This window comes from Schistocerca nitens, chromosome 3 (genome assembly GCF_023898315.1).
Source record: "Schistocerca nitens isolate TAMUIC-IGC-003100 chromosome 3, iqSchNite1.1, whole genome shotgun sequence".
In the NCBI taxonomy this organism is placed as follows: Eukaryota; Metazoa; Arthropoda; class Insecta; order Orthoptera; family Acrididae; genus Schistocerca; species Schistocerca nitens.
The window spans coordinates 640,581,743-640,594,746 of record NC_064616.1 but is presented as its reverse complement, the minus strand read 5'-3'; the positions used below and the strand labels follow the sequence as shown (position 1 = coordinate 640,594,746).

Here is a 13,004-nt window from a genome sequence, read left to right as displayed (position 1 = left end):
AGAAGTATCCGGACATACCTATGTAGTGCGAAACTGAGCACTGGATTTGACGATAGGCGCACCTTCCGGTATAAAACGGTGGCGACCATTGTGTTGTCAGCAGTACAGCAGTAACAACAGTATGGTTCGGTTAGGTGAGCACCGGAACCTCCAGTGTGAATAAGTCATTGGGTGTAACCCGAGTAAAAAATCCATCAGGAACATTTCAACCCTTCTAAAGCTGTCCAAGTCGACTGTTGGTGCTGTGATTTTAATTGGAAACGCGAAGGAACAACCACGGCTAAAGCAAGGCCAACACACCACACGAACCGACGGCGATTGTAAAAAGTCTAATGAAATCGGTGTAAGGAAGCATTCATGAGTCCCTAAATGCTACCAGCAGTCCAGCTAGCTCAATTACTGTGAGTAGGGAGTTAAAAAGAATGGCGGTACAGTGGATGAGCAGCTCCTCGTAAGTCATACATTTGAGTAGCCAGTGCCAAGCGACGCTCGAGGTGACGCATAGAGCGACGCCATTGGACTGTGGATGAATGGAAGCAACAGATTTGGAGTGATGAATTACGCTACACCCCGTGGAAATCCGATGGAAAGGTTTGGGTTTGGTGAATTCCTCCAGGTTTGCCTGCCATCATTTGTAGTGCCAACAGCGAGGTACGGAGGAAGTGTTGTTACGGTATGAGGGTGTTTCTCGTGGTTAGTGAGTGGTCCCATTATTGCGCTTAAGATAACGCTAAATGCGGAAGGATATGAACACATTTTACAGCATTGTGTACTGCTTGTAGTAGACGAACAGTTCGGAGCCGGTGACTGTTTCTATCAGTGTGATAATGTGTCCTGTGATCGAGCATCATCTGTGATGCAATGCTTTGTAGACAACAACATTCACAAATGGGACCGCCTTGCGAGAAGTTCAGACCGCCTTGGTAATGAGTTAAAACGAAGACTTCGCTCCACACTCCAGCGTCCAACGTAACTATCTTCTGTGGTTCCGGATCTTGAGGAAGAAAGGGCTGCCGTTCGTCCACAGACATCCAGAATCTCACTGAAAGTCAGTGGATACCTTTGATCAGATAGTGCAAATTCTCAAAGCCATTGAAAGATCTGTAGCACTGTGAATACCGAAATAAAAACTGTATATGGAGTGAGCAAACTGAAAGCCGCCTTGTATACAACGACACACGGTTTACTGTAGGATAAACAGATGACGATGGTATTAATGAAGATATTATTCAAGCTGCTCATGACGACAGACAAATAATTTGTTTTGGTTGTTAAATAGCTAGTACAGCTGAACTCGCAAAGAAAACATATGAAATAACATATTCCTGGAGAATGTGCAAAACCTATTTCCAGCGATGACGAGGCGTTTGAAGACACCTATTCCAGCGTCTGATGGTTTCAGCACACGTTAATTTGGGACACGTAACGTTTCTTCATTACTCTGACCGCTGAATAGTTTTTTGTGATACTATAACTCACGCATAAGTTAATATTTTATATTTTTTATGATTTCTTAAAGGTGCAGTAATGGTTCAAATGGCTCTGAGCACTATGGGACTCAACTGCTGAGGTCATTAGTCCCCTAGAACTTAGAACTAGTTAAACCTAACTAACCTAAGGACATCACAAACATCCATGCCCGAGGCAGGATTCGAACCTGCGACCGTAGCGGTCTTGCGGTTCCAGACTGCAGCGCCTTTAACCGCACGGCCACTTCGGCCGGCTGGTGCAGTAATGTTTCTTTTAATTCATGTGGTAAGATTAAGTTCATGAGGTCTAATCCTACATCTAAAAAGGCGGCCTGAATAAATTCTCCTAACATGAAATACAACAGAAGTTCTTACTAAACATAAATCATGGAAGTACCAGTTGGACTAAATACAATCATACGACTATGAGTATAGAAGTCAAGGAAAGGAATAGTAATGATAATTATGACAATGTCGGGAATAATGTGTAGGTCATTTGAGGCAACAGTTAGATGCATGCTTAGGAGTAACAGCAGTAGTATCAACAAAAATAACGGCAACAATAATAACAGGAAGACTAATAGAAGAGAACAACAAAAAAGAAATTGAAATTGGCATGTGGCCCTTAGTTGCCCTAAGCAAGAAGGAATAATACTAGAAGTAATAATAATAATAATAATAATAATATAGAATACATCACATGCATTCAGCAACAGAAAGATTCACATTATGGATAGGTAGACAATTTAAGAAAATTCTTTATAGAACGAGCAGAAACTAGCAAAATACACAAAGCAATCACTCATATAAATACATCAGCTGCACCATTGCAATTTCATAACCACTTCTACAACCCTTTAGATCACATACAATCAACAGATACGAAGAAAGTAAATTGGAAAAAGAAAACACTACATGGCAAGCACCCGTATCATCTAACACAGCCACACATCGATCAAGACGCACCCAACACATGGCTAAGAAAAGGCAATATATACAGTGAGTAGGAAGGATTCATGATTGCAATACAGGATCAAACAATAAACACCAGATATTACAGCAAGCATACAAGCATATAATTAAAGATCCCAATACCACAACAGATAAATGCAGACTTTGCAAACAACAAATAGAAACAGTAGATCACATCACAAGCGGATGTACAATACTAGCAAATACAGAATACACCAGAAGACATGACAATGTAGCAAAAATAATACATCAACAACTTGCCATACAACATAAACTAATAAAACAACACGTTCCCACATACAAGTATGCACCACAAAATGTACTGGAGAATATGAATACAAATTATACTGGATCAGAACCATTATAACAGATAAAACAACACCACATAACAAACCTGACATCATACTCACCAATAAAAAGAAGAAATTAACACAACTAATCGAAATATCCATACCCAATACAACAAATATACAGAAGAAAACAGGAGAAAAAATTGAAAAATACATCCAACTGGCTGAGGAAGTAATGGACGTGTGGCATCAGGATAAAGTTGACATTATACCAATTATACTATCAACTACAGAAGTCATACCACACAATATCCACCAGTACATCAACGCAATACAGCTACACCCAAACGTATATATACAACTACAGAAATCTGTAATTATTGATACATGTTCAATTACCCGAAAGTTCCTAAATGCAATGTAACATATACCGTACAGTTAAAAGGAAGTCACGCTTGATCAAGGTCCGCGTCACTTTTCATTTTTAACCAGACATAACGTCTGAGAAAAGAGAGAAGATAATAATAATAATAATGTGGTAAGAAGGATAGAGATTGAACTACAGGCTACGACAGCAGGGAGCTTATAGCAAGCAGAAGAAACTGAAAGGAAGAAGGATATCAAAGGAATAGTTCAAGCGATGAAGGACAAACAAAAATAAGATGAATTACTTTGAAAGAGACAGATAATTAGCAGAGGAAAGAAAGGAGATACGTAATGAGTTACTCATTTAATCAGATATGTAGCTGTTCTTTATTTTTTTTACAAAGCTACTATAATGGCAGCAGAACGTATTTCAGTTTCTTAGAATCCGTAATCTCGTGTAAATCACATGTAAAATTGAAGAAGTTCTTTCTGAAGGTGGGTAGCATCAATGGAGAAGGAATTAAACAATATTTTTGTTTTACGTACAGGCATAGCCAGTCGTACACCTGACAGAAACTACCATATACTGAAGTTACGAAAAAATAATACATATTTTATAGCGTACGGGGCAACGAACTAAATCAATTCTGGCTAATGAACTACTGAAGAATAAACTGTGTGTTGTGATTACCATGTATAGGCTTGTATCTTGTGAACTGAGTTATGCCACCTAAGCATTCACACTTACATACTTATGTGATGTCTGTTCTTTCGGGCATGTTCGAAAGAACAGATACCTTACGTGACCCAGGGGCCGTACAAATACTATCCAAACGTTTTCAGTTACATTATCCGCATTTGAGCACTGAAATGAATCGACAGCAACACTTGAAAACATGTACCGAATAGGGAGTCGAACTGAGATCTCCCGCTTAACGTCGGCGGTCGCCTTAACGGCCTCCACCATCCGTTCAAGTCATGCAATACATTTTTTTCTGAGAGCAAGTTGGTTTTATTCAGGATCCGAATACGCCATATTCCCTACGCTGTTGGCTAGAAAACCCTATTTTCCAAAGTAATCTTTGTTCAATGCGACGGCATTCGCTGCCTTACAGGGAAGACCTGTATGCCCGCAAGGTACCACTTCATTTGTCGACGTCGGACCCAGCGTCTTGCTGCGTCAATAACAGCATCCTTGTACGGCTTCTCGCGGAGTGCATCTTTCACTGCGCCAAACAGATGGAAGTCGGAAGCACCGAGATACGGGCTGTAGGGTGGATAGCGAATAATGTAGTGAAGTTTTGTGAGCTCCTCGCGGGTGCGCAGCATTTTGTGTGGCCTTGCATTGTCATGGAGAAGGAAAAGTTCATTTGCGTTCTTGTGAGGATAAACACGCTGAAGTCGTTTCTTCAATTTCCCGAGAGTAACATAACTGTGTGCGGGCAGCCGGTATGCGGGAGATGGGACAGATTTGCGTGACCTTGTTGGGATGATGACAGAAGTCTCGCCAACGACTCACCGTGCTTTTGTTGACTTCCAGGTCTCCGTAGGCATTCTACAAGCGCCTACGAATATCTGCGACGCTCTGGTTTTCCGCGAAAAGAAACTCAATGACAGCTGTCTGCTTGAAACGCCCCTTCGTTACAGACGCCTTTCGAAGGCTACGTATAGCGCCCCCATCAATCGGAACTTCATGAAACTGCTGGGGCTAAGGCGGGAATACTCCATGATGTCCTACAAGAAATCCCGCAGTTTCTGAACTGAAATTAGCCGAGAAAAAAATGTATTGCCTTACTTACTGAACGCCCCTCGTATACAGGGAGAAAAGTATTTAAACCGGCAAACTCTGAGAGGTTGTAGGGGACATCAAAACAAATATTTTTCCCTAATGTCATTTTTTCCGATGAGGCATATTTAAACCGGCAGAGGAAGATTTCTCTGGCGGCAAATTAATTAAACCAACAAACACTTTTCCATTTTTTTAATGAGCAGGAGACAACACATTAACACAACCCAATTTCAATTACAGTAGATTTTCAAAAATGCCTCCATTGACACCTAAACAAAGATTACACCGTTGAATCATGTTCTGTCTGACACGGGCAAAAACCCCAGGAGTATCATGAATTGTTCCTGCTGCTGCTACTATCCGGGCAAACAGATCCTCTTCTGATGCAACGGGAGTTGCGTAAACAAGGTTGGGCATCTCTCCCCACACAAAAAAGTCCAGAGGGGACATATCTGGGTATCGAGCAGTCCATGGTACAGGACCACCTCTACCAATCCACGTTTCTGGGAACCGTCAGTCCAGAAATCGAGCCGGCCGAAGTGGCCGTGCGGTTAAAGGCGCTGCAGTCTGGAACCGCAAGACCGCTACGGTCGCAGGTTCGAATCCTGCCTCGGGCATGGATGTTTGTGGTGTCCTTAGGTTAGTTAGGTTTAACTAGTTCTAAGTTCTAGGGGACTAATGACCTCAGAAGTTGAGTCCCATAGTGCTCAGAGCCATTTGAACCAACCAGAAATCGACGCCCACGATAACTGAAATGTGCCGGCGCCCCGTCATGTTGAAACCACATACGTTGTCTTGTAGGTATGGGACGTCTTCCAGCAATTCTGGCAATGCTCTGGCGAGAAAACTGTAATAGCGCCTTTCTATTTAATTGCCTAGGTAGCAGATACGGCCCAATTAAACTGTCCCCAACAACACCAACCCACACATTAACGAAGAACCGCACTTGAAGAGTGCTAGTATCTGTGGCATGTGGATTATCTTCACTCCAAACATGCGAATTGTGCATGTTGAAGACTCCATCACGCCCGAACGTTGTTTCATCGGTAAACAACACAGACGACGGAAATGTCGGATGCATTTCACACTGTTCCAGGTACCACTGCGAAAATTGTGCTCTGGGTGGATAATCAACTGGTTCCAGGTAGTGGACACACTGTAAGTGAAATGGAAGTAACAATTGCTCTCAAAGGATTGTTTTTACATTCGTCTGATTCGTCCCCATGTTACGTTCAATTGCACGAGTGCTGATTGAAGGATCCCGCTCCACTTGCTGCAAGACAGCTTCCTCAAATTGCAGCGTTCTTACCGTGCGACGGTATCCCTGTCCAGGTAATCTGCTAAATGACGCGGTCTCACGCAGACGTTGGTACACAGCAGCAAAGGTCGTAAGATGCGGGATACGGTGATTAGGATATTGTTGATAAACCCGCTGTACAGCTCGTCTGTTGTGGTGCGCTACGTAGTACGCACCAACCATATCAGTGTACTCACTCCAGGTGTATCGCTCCATTAGTAAACAGAGGCAATGCACTACTACACTGGTGGACAGCAGTTGCCTACAACTGAAGAGCGTAATACGCCCTCTAACAACTCAATATCGTAATACGGCCTCTAACAACTGAAGAGCGTAATATGGCCTCCACCGGTTTAAGTAATCCTCCTAGGAAAGAATGACATTAGGGAAAAATATTTGTTTTGATGTCCTCTACAACCTCCGAGAGTTTGTCGGTTTAAATTATATATATATATAGTGTGTATGTGGGTGTGTGTGGTGTCCTTTCTTTCGGACATATATACATCGTGGCTGTGTCTTTTTCTATTGGGAGCTTTAAAACGTCACTGTAATGTCAGAGTAATAAGTCTGACTGATGTGTTTCAGCTCGCCTAAACATACCCAAGTCAAAATGGTTGAAATGGCTCTGAGCACTAGGGGACTTAACATCTGAGGTCATCAGTCCCCTAGACTTAGAACTACTTACGCCTAACCAACCTAAGGACATAACATACATCCATGCCGAGGCAGGATTCGAACCTGCGACCGTAGCAGCAGCGCCGTTCCGGACTGAAGCGCCTAGAACCGCTCTGCCACAGCGGCCGGCCATACGCAAGTCAGTCATCCGGCTTCATAATAAAGTATAGACGTAACAAAACACAGGCAGCGCAAAGATGATCGAGTGGACTACACACTTTGACTACAGTAACCATCGAAAAAGCAGCAAGGCTTCTCATATCCGTAATCCCAAACAACCATCCACTTGGCAGATACATAATCCCCCTACTATACCTACAAGGGGCGAGCAAAGAGTTTGCTTTCGAAGGCCATACTAACCCCTTGCCTAAATGTCGGTGGTTATATACCCATCGGAGTTGACCTGGGTTGCATAAACGCTGCATCAACGCCCGAAACCGGAAACTTTTTGATCTCCCCTTATATGATGTACACTTCCCTAAGGTTGTACCAGCCATTACTCCTGTCATTACAGATTGTTTCCATTGCATTGCAGCTGTGACCCGCATCACTTGGATATGAATAAGCAGTGCTTGCCGAGGTACAATGGGAGTGATGATTTCCAGGTGTAGAAGTATGTAACCGGAATTTGGTTGAAATAAAGTCTGCTGTTTGAAACTGATAAGCAATATTTTATTCAAAATAATCTCCATTGCTATTTAAGCGAACCAGTCAGCGAGCCATTTTCGTAAATTTTCATATGAATTGAAGCGTTGTTCAGCGAAAGCGTGTCCCTGTGACGCAAACAGATGATAATCGGACGGAGCTAAGTCTGGAGAATAAGCCGCATGCTGTAGTATTTCCCAGCTGAACGCCTCGATCGTTTCCCTAGCCCGTTTTTCTGTGTGTGATGGGGCATTATCATGGAGCAATATGACATTGTGTTGCATTTTTCCATATTTCGGTCGATTTAAATCGATCATTTACTGTTGGTAGCGATCAGTGTAAACGGTTTCACCACGTTTTAGCAGCTCATGATAGATGACACCCTTCTGATCCAACCAAACACAGAGCGTTGCCTTCTTTCCAAAGCGATTTAGTTCTGCAGTGGATGTCGATGGTTTTCCTGGATTCACCCATGATTTACGACGCTTAGGATTCTCAAAATATAACCATTTTTCATCATCTGTCACTATTAGATGGAGAAACGACTTTCTTTTGTATCTGGCGAGCAGCATTTCAAAAGTGGTCTCTCGATTTGCTTGCTGTCTTTCATTCAGTTCATGCGCAACCTATTTTCCCACTTTATGCACCTTTCTCACAGCTTTCAACCGAGGAGAAACGGCTTTCTGCGTTACATTCAAACTCTTCCGCGAGTTCCTGTTGAGTTTGAGTATCATCTTCATCCAATAAGGCCTGCAATTCCTTGTCTTCGAACTTTTTCGGTGGTTTCCCGCGCTCGTCGTTTCTCACGTCAAAACCACTACTTTTGAATTTTTTGAACCACTCGAAACATTGTGTTTTCCCAAGAGTATATTCGCCGAAAGCTTCGACAGTTATTCTATGCGATCTGCAGCAGTTTTCTTCAAATGATAAAAGAAAGAGAATGCTGTCCTCAAATCGTAGTTCGTAGGCACAAAACTCGACGGGTTTACGGGTTTGGAACAGATACCGATGTATGGAAATTGGATTACTGTGTATTGACATTCGACGTCAGCCGTTACAGGTAGCAGATGGCGCTGCAGACGCGTTCTCACGGACCCTACGCTGACGGCTAGCGCAACCTATAAGGAGATTCCGGTTTCATACTTCTACATCTGGTAACAGTATGCCAGGCTGTGTCCTGATGACGTGAGTACAGCTAGACGCTGTCTGATTAGCTGCAGTTACCAATCTGCATCTCGCATATAGTGAAATTTATAGGTTGTGGAGACATATTGTGAACACACTTCTTGTGCAAACCGCTTGGACTCATGTCAGTTTTAGTGGCAACGTGAAAACAAATGGCTACAACAAATTTCTGTTCACCTAAGTTATATCCTCCAGCGAAGAGAATCCCGTACTCTGCATGGTAAAGACAGCAGAGGTTTCATAACAACATAAAAGAAAAGAAGAACGTTACAGTTATGTGCTGTCGTGCTCAGAATCATGATGGGAAAGCGAATGAATATTTATGAGGTATTTGGGACCGCCGGTCCACGCCAGATCTCAGGGAATTAGATCGCTGCGGTCTTCGTGGGTAGGACAATAATTAATAAAATCACTCAGAAGTTGGGCTTAATGCCGTTTAATGTGATTTCTATCAAACTAACGTAATTTCTTATACTGCTAGCAAATGGCACATTGAGTGTCCAAACACTTATGGTTTCGTCGCTAGAAGGACTTACGATGGCTTGCCTTTTGTGGCACTGCAATTGAAAACTCGCGCTGCTGACGTCAGCATGAAATAAGAAGTGATTCTTGAATACCAGCACCAAATTGTAGCCTCGAATATCGGTTAAATAGGCATGTCCCCTCACGCCGGATTCGAATTCATCCTGCAGCATAAGTTTATACGTAATACTGTTTCTTCTTCTTCATCGGTAAATTAATTTTACAAATGCTTAAAATAATGTGTTTCCATTTTGAGTATCATGAATAACTTATAGAGTCAACATTAATCTCATTTCCTGCGTTCCATTTCTGTGGCATTTTAAAACATCAGTAATGACAAACTACACTGGACCTGGTTTACCAGCAAAATTAATTTATTCATAGTTTACACGGTTTCTTCATTTTATATATGTTTCATTTCACAGCTTATTTAAAAAAAAATTAGGATGTAGATGTTATTTTAGACGAAACTTTAACTATTAAATATGCTTCACATTTCAGTATTTAATATCTGAAATTTCCATTCGTCAGACTTTTCTAAATTTGAGATTTGAAAGCTTGTGACAGTACATAAATTATGTGGTATATCGTAATAAACAGGCGATGTACAATTTAAATTTTATAGTCATGAAGAAATGTACTTAAATTCTCTGAATTTTGGATGTAAGCATATTTATGACCTTTTCAATGAAGGACCTTGCAGATCATTTCGTCTGATTACAGTAACTGGAACTAACAAAATAAATGATCTCCTACACCGATATATTGTGTTCTAAAAGTTCGTAAATACCAGTATGGCATAGTTTTCCAGAACGCGCCTGGAAATAAATGATTGTTAATAAACTGACTGGCAGTTTAATAATTCTGAAATAGTAATTTTGTTAATATTATTTTCACTGATAATGTAGGGTTGTGTGGTCCGTAACGTATTTTCAGAAATAGAATGAATCCTTAAGTTCCTAACGACTCTAGAAGGTCTCAGCGGCCCATTACTAAGTCACGAAACTTAATTAGCCTTATCTTCTCATTTGCAATGGATTCGCCTTCGAATTCAACTTTAAGCTCGTTCTCTTTTGGGTAGTAGGTACTATAGTAAAGCTTTCACTTTTGGGACTCTAAGACAATGGCCAGTATAGACCCAGAAAGCATCGGCCATGGGAAAACCGTATGCACTTATCTCACGTGGCATCCTAGAATCCATGTATCAAGTCAGTCTGGAAGATGCTGTATTTCTAGGCTCCCTCACCGACGCTTTTTACTGAAAGCTCGTTCATTAAGAGTATCAAACGAAATTTGTGACTGGACGTTCTTCAACGACGTTGAAGAATTTTTCAATAGAAGTTTTTAAGACATCTATTGTGAAACATCGCAGTTAAAGAATGAATGTTCACGGCACGTAAATAAATGTACAATAAAAGAGATTTTTGTAATTTTTTAAACTTAATAGTACAGTATTAGATCGCGTAAATGTCCAGTTGTTTTTAGTTTACCACCAGCACAAAAAGAAATATTACATGAGTATGACCAACTGTAACTATCACAACAGACGAACAAATAATGGATGACATATAATATAACAATTTAGGTAAGCCTTGATGAGTGGCAACAATTTGAAATAAAAAAGAAGCTAATATTACAACTTTTCTTTATTTTATCCTAAAAAAAGGTGAAGATATAATATCAGAGTGCATAACAAGTCACAAGCGGACGCCACGACGTTGGGATCACTGATTTACTTCAAACTTTGTACACCTTTAGTGGGCCATTAAAACAACGTAATGTGCAAGTAGTAAGGGGCACTACTCTGGCAATTCCGAGAAAATCGCAAGGCAAGTTTTACGCGCCTATTATGTAACTGATGTATCTGTGCGTAGGTGCCGGACGTTAGAGTTCATGGTGGTCAAGTGAATACCGTTCGAGGTTCGTTACACGAACGTGTATGAGGCGACGGTTCGAGCCCCGCTCAAATGTTCATTTCTGCAGTACAAATATAAATTCTCTGATATTAAAAAAAATTGCACCTACACTATTCGTTCTTGATACACTAACAACGTCTCACCTGTACGCACGTAAAGTGCCAAATGGGGCCTGCCTGTATCTGCAGAGTATTTCTGGGTACCTCGCCGGATTACATTGATAACGGATTTCGCAAACCACGACAGACATACATTATCAGGAAAACTGTATGCGATTCTCTATTTACTTCTCGATAGCTATAAATATGTTTGTACTAACAATTTAATTTAATTAAAAATAGTAAGTGGCCAAATAACATGAAATTCACTAAAACTTCTTGCAAATAATGTGTTTTTTAAATTATATTACCGTTCAAATGTCATATAAATTAAATAATATGAACAGCGATGAAAAAAATATTGATTAAAAATTAAGGTCGAGTCGTCTTATACACCTTTATCTTACGAAGCTCGAGAGCTAGCCACCTTTTATTCCCATCTCATTTTGTTCGTTGCATTTGTTCGGGGCGGACGTCTCATGACACACATCATTCAAGTTCATCGTTGAGCAATTCATTCTCTCTGACCCGCAGAGTACGAACACGCTGAGTTACAGCGCCGGCACCACTTGACCATCAGAACTACCGGAACCTATGCACAGACACATCTGTTACATTATAGACGCGTAAAGCTTCTCTTGCGATTTTCTCGGAATTGCCGCAGTATTGCACCTTACTTCTTGCAAATTATTTTGTTTCAATGGCCTACTAAAGGTGTGCGAAGTTTGAAGTCATGGGCTCCCCTTGTCAGCTTGAGGTAGATGCGTGACGACACCCAGAGAACATATCAGCGTACTGCGGTTGAGGATGTAAAGTTTGGATCATTGCTTGACAAAAACTGATGCCTAGGCAATCGTAAAGGTGAAATCGTGGTCAGACTACTTCGGAATTGATGGATTCCGATTGCACATGTAGATATGCGGAATGCAATGCAAACGTGTATATCAGTATGGAAATATAGAACCATATGTACCAAAATAAGCTCTATGAATTGGTGGCGAAACCCAACTTTCGTGAGGTTAGCCACAATGTAATGTACATGTACTTTAACTAAATTCGATACGAGAAGTTATATTTACTGTCCCCGTAATAGTTACATTCATACATGTAATAGTTACGTTACCTTGTGGTTAACATTACGAAAGCTGCACGTTTCGGTTTCGCTAAAAATTCATAGAGCTTATTTTGTTATACATAGTTCTACATTTGCATACTCTTATAAACGTTTGAATCCATCAATTCCGAAATAGTATGACCACTATTTCAGCATTATGATTGCCTAAGCATCAATTTTTTGTCAACTAATGATACTAACTTTATATCCTCAGCCACGATATGCTAACATGTTTTCTGGATGTCATCACGCATCTACCTCAAGCTGGGCTGTTATGCGCTCTGATATTACAACTTTACATTTTTTTATTGTAAAAGGCGGCCGCGTGCTCTACTATACTGACGGCAAGAAAATAAACACCTCGCCTGCGGACGCCTCGCGAATGTGGTGATGAAGCGCGGGCGCCGGCCGCGGTGGTCTAGCGGTTCTGGCGCTGCAGTCGGGAACCGCAGGACTGCTACGGTCGCAGGTTCGAATCCTGCCTCGGGCATGGGTGTGTGTGATGTCCTTAGGTTAGTTAGGTTTAAGTAGTTCTAAGTTCTAGGGGACTTATGACCTAAGATGTTGAGTCCCATAGTGCTCAGAGCCATGTGAACCATTTGAAGCGCGGGCTCGACCGTCAGTATGACAGCACGCAGCCGCATCACCTGTACGCGGTTCCATACA

The 13,004-nt window shown here is 41.4% G+C and overlaps 1 protein-coding gene across 1 annotated transcript in view; it reads right to left on the bottom strand.

Annotated features, from left to right (window-relative positions):
* Positions 1-13,004, bottom strand: part of LOC126249377 (uncharacterized) — a 326,184-nt gene that overhangs the window by 112,681 nt on the left and 200,499 nt on the right. The gene's annotated exons all lie outside the window — the stretch shown is intronic.